Here is a 5233-nt window from a genome sequence, read left to right as displayed (position 1 = left end):
TTTTACTGCTTTTGAACTTCTTTTTAGTAAAATTTAACCTAAATAAGTAAACTTTAAAAATGTAAGTTATTCTCAAAAAAATTTTTGAGTCCCAGACACCTATCTTGAAACAGTAAGGAGTTTAAGGATCAATTATTACTATTGATAACAGAATGTCTCCTGAAATAAAAAACCGACTCTATCAGGCAAATAGGGCTGAGAAGATTTATTAAATCTAGGAAAATCTTTTCTTTTAAATTTTTTTAGAAAAACAAAGTTCTTACTTTACAAAACTCTTGTCAGGACAGTCTTGACATATGCTTGACGTATGAAGCTTGGACAATGACAAAACTGGAAGAAAATTGTATCGCAATATTTGAGAGAAAGATTTTGTGGAGTATACTTGAACAAAGTATACTCCACATAGTTTTGATATGGTGCAAATTAAAAGTATGTAAATGAAAACAATAACTGGAGAAGGAGATTTAACTTTGAACTGTACAAGATTTAATGACAACCCAATATTATTAAATACATAAAAATCAATAGAATGAATTGAATGGCTGGCCCACGTGATTCGAATGAGTGATGACAACACAATAAAAAGGATATTGCTTTTTAGATCCACTTGAACAAGAAACCTAGGAAGGACGCGCCTTGCAATTAATGAAAAGATTTTGAGATAAAAGATAAATCGGAAGTCATTATGGAGAAATCTTCAGAGGAAGGCATTGGCCCACATTGGCCTGTCTGGTCAACTATGATGATCTGAACTTTAATCAGGTTTACTTTCAATTTAATAGTTTTGATATAGTACAAATTAAAGGCATGTTAATTTTTATTAATTTATGTCGAACAAAATTGTGTGAATTATGCTGTTAAAATTTTTTATTAAATCATGGGTAAGTGACAAAATGCTATTTTTGCAATCGTTGAAGATAAAAGTGTTAAAATATATGGATTTTGTTATACTGTCAAAAATCTGGAATCTATTTTATGAATGTTTGGTTATTTTTCAGGTATATTTAGTTATTATAGATGGTTGGTGATACTGGGACATGGACAAACACAGTACCACACTGGGCTATGTGAACGAGCCTTTCCATTTTTTAAAGCATAAATATTGGAAGAAATTGAATTTTAAGAGTAGTTTCAGACTAAAACTATCTAGTTTCAATCCAGACTAATATATTGACTTTCTAGTAGTGCATAGGGATCATAGTCCCGCAGTGGACTGATTGTTAAGACACGGTTCCCAGCAGATCGCCTAAGTCAAGCATCACTGGATACGGTCAGTGTGCGGGTGGGTGACCACTTGGATCAGTCTGCGTAGGGACCGAGGGTGTGCGGTATGGGTTCTCGTTAAACTGTTCTACCGCAAAGTGCTCGACTTCGCATGCAGGTCGTCGGGCTACCGAAGTGGGGGTGACAACCCCTCTGCAGAGGATCAAAATTGTGATGGCATGTCTTCGGATCATCCTTAGGGATGTTTCCCAGACTGTCGCCAAAAACCCACTGTGCAACTCTATTGCGACGTAAATTAACAACAACCTTTGCATTGTTGCATGTTCCCCAAATTTCTGATTCCTCGTTCTGAAGCAATATCGTGTTAAAAAAGTAAAAATTTAAAAAAGCATGTAGAAATCCATAGGACTAACTGCGGAATTGCGATCGAAAACAACATGGATTTACGATGAAAATAAGTGCAAAATCGAACTAGCATTTGCTTGGTTTCAGACTAACGAGTCGTATAAGTTACGTTTTAAAAATGTAAGGATTTCTACAATTAGAATTTCATACTTGTTATCAAAAGTTATATAAAAAAAAAAAAAAAAAAAAAAAACGTGAATTCAGGACTCAATTTGCGAAAATTGAATGCTTGCGTCAAAAAGTTATTCAAATACGCGTTACAAAATTTCTCGTGCAAAATAATATCCGATTAAATGTATTCGGATTTCAAAAAATCATGTAGAAATCTGAATCAGTAATTGCTGAAAAACAACAGGAATATACGAGGAAGATGGTACAAAATCGAACAAACCGATGGGTGATTACTTATATGCGCAATTGGAGATTCATGACTCACAATAGCTTCGTATTTAAAATATCGGGATTTTAGAAATCCATGGGTATAACCCTTTAGCCCTGGGTATACCCACGGAGAAAGTTGGTTGAAAAACAATGCGAATTCCTACGAAATCTGTGCAAATTGCGCGCCTGCGTTTAAAAGTAATTATTCATATGCGCAATTCGAAATTGCTATAATAATATCCTATTAGAAATATCGGAATTTTAAGAAACTATATAGAAATCTTTTATTGCTTAAAAGAAAAAAAAGACATTGATTTTTCAGGATATTAAAGCAAAATTACCTCTTAAAATAACTCAAATGCCCGATTCGAAACTTTCGTGACGTATTAATTTCGTATAGGAAAAAAAAAATTCAAAATAAAAAATAATATTTTTAAAAACCACGTTTTTGTAGTGGAGAATAATAATTAAAAAATAAAAATTTGAAAAGCGAAGAACATGGGGAGCATGAAATACATAACAGTAATGTTATATTAGTGTGTGTATGTATACCTGCAATTGTAATTGTATCTGAATGTGGATGTGTATGCGTAATATGTTTGTGTATGTGGCTGTGCATGTGTATGAGTAAGAAAATGTGTGTATGTACTGTTATGTATTCCATGCGCCCCACGTTTTTCAAATTTTTATTTTTTAATTATTATTCTCCACTACAAAAACGTGGTTTTTAAAAATATTATTTTTTATTTTGAATTTTTTTTGTACTCACTTCCAAAAACTCAATTTTTTCACTCACTGTACACAAAACTAAGGCTCCTATACTATCAGAGCTGACCTATCAAGCAGTATTGGAGCAATAAAGTTCACAAGTTAACGTTATGTTAGTATTGTGCTTATGTTAGCTCTTTGGAGCAAAAATAGACGATGAGTCGGCCTGTCTAATTCAGGGGCTCTACACAAAACTTTTCAACTGACATGTGACACTACTTTGAAATAATCGAATCGACAACAAAGGACAATCGCGAAAATATTAATTTTTCTTTAATTTTATTTTACTTTGTATATCTTCTTTCTCTTCATTTTCGTGCATTGTCATCGAATTCTGAACCATGTGCCAAATTTGAAGTCTGTAGCTAGTCGGGAAGTTAGTTTAAAATCGATTACAAAATTCCACCCGAACAGACATACACGAAGACAAGTTAATATAAACGTGGTAAAATGCGTGTCATTCAATTTTCTTTTAACAGAGTATAATAAGAGAGGTTTATTTTTATTCGCATCATTTTTGTGCGTGGCTCGCGGTTTCGGAATTTTTTTTTTCGAAACTTTTCGGGTCCCTTGGACTCGCAAGTTATGAAGAAGTTGCGGCCCAATTTAGGAAATTGAGTTTAAAAGATCCCACTTTATTGAACCTTATTACGCGTAATCGCAAATTCTCAGATAATATACATGTTTAATTGTAAAAACATTATAGTATGAAATTGGTCAAAGTTTTTTATTACTGTGAAATATTTCATATTTTTTTGTTATAATAAGCAATCTAAATGTGAGCACTTGTTTTTTATGCGTGGTTGTATTCAACAAAATTTCGAATTAGGAAGAAAAAATAAACAACGGCGTAAGGGGAATATTTTCACTAGCTACAAACATATATGCATAATTAGCATGAACACCGTTCGCAGAAAAACTTAATCATGGAAAAAATCCTGAAAGCAAAAATAGAAGTAAATTTTAGCGTAAGTTACACATACCGAATAAGAAAGCCAATTGACTCATTATCTAAAATCATCAAGCGAACAAGATCTCCAACTCGCTCGCTCAAACAATATACGCAATGTAATAGTTTACGCTGTCATATTTCATCATTAAGAAAACAGGATTTCATCTTTTAAATTTCAACTTCTACTTGTGTCCGAACAGTTGTTTTTATCTCAAATATTAGTTTTTGACCCCTAACGAGAGTACTTTTTTGTTTTCATTTTTGGCAAGGATTCTAAAAATATGTAGTAAGGGTTGTGATAGCGAAACACCTTCCATATGTGTCTATTCTTTGATCGACACCAGGGCTGATTGTGTTCCGGAAAAAACCCGGATTTCCTGAATTTTCGCTAACAGTGATCCGGAAGTTTCCGGAGATCGAAGGTCCAGATGTTTCAAAAATTCATTGATCACAGAAGTTTCCAGAAATCAAATTTTCAAAGGTGGAACTTAAAAACACAGTTTATTTTATTTGTTTGTAAGGGAGAGTCAGAGAGATACTTTATAAGCTTATATTCATGATTAATATTCATTTTTTATCAGTAAATAGTTGTTATAATCATAAACTCAAGAAAAAAAGACATATTTGTAAATTTTAATTACTTCTGCAGGTCATCATTGGTATGTGTAAAATTTTAAATATATTTTAAGTAAACTAAGAAATATTGAGAAAAAGGAAGCAAAAAAACCTTGTTTAAATTTTTAAACTCAAGAAATTTTCCGGAATTTTGACATGGGCTTACAATCACCCCTGTCGACACTCAATAAACATTGAACACTTTTTACTCTCAACTAGAGAATAGGCTTTGCTACAACTAATCGCACCCAGATAGCAAAATAAGGTTTATTTTCATTCATCAAAAACCGTTCAGTGTAAACCTAAAAAGGTTTGTTTTGCGGTTTAACCTTCTAACCTTAAAACGAGATCTGTGGCAATCTGCTCTATTTTAAGTTCATTACCCTAATCCAAAACCTTGGAAAACGACCTATGAAAAAACCTTAAATCGAGATTGACTGAGGGTTTTCAAGCGTAAAAAAATCCTTTAATATAGCTAGTCTAAAGGAGAAAATAATCATAAATCTAGGTAATTATAAGGTTTCTTTTCGCAAAGTCTTGTATGGTTAGCTAAAATCCACCTTCTCATGAAATTTTAATGAACAATGCAATTTGATCCTGTCGCTAGTATGACGTAAGTTAAAACGTCAATATGAACCTAAATGACAACACTTTTTAAAAAAGCTTAAAAAAATAATTTTTAGTCCTTTTAGGATGAAAGGTTTGAAACTGCAACATTTTGCTGTATTTGAAAAAAGGTTTTTAGTATAAACATTTTCGTAACTATAAAAAGTTAATTTCGACACAAAGTTGTTGTAAGATTACATGCTTTCTGGGGCATCATTGAATTATGCCTCCACTTAATTTTGCGATGCAATTTTTAGGGTTGGTGGGCAGTAGCGAACACAT

This window comes from Parasteatoda tepidariorum, chromosome 10 (assembly GCF_982258835.1).
Source record: "Parasteatoda tepidariorum strain Cologne lab strain chromosome 10, Ptep-v5.0, whole genome shotgun sequence".
In the NCBI taxonomy this organism is placed as follows: Eukaryota; Metazoa; Arthropoda; class Arachnida; order Araneae; family Theridiidae; genus Parasteatoda; species Parasteatoda tepidariorum.
This window is presented reverse-complemented; position numbering follows the sequence as displayed.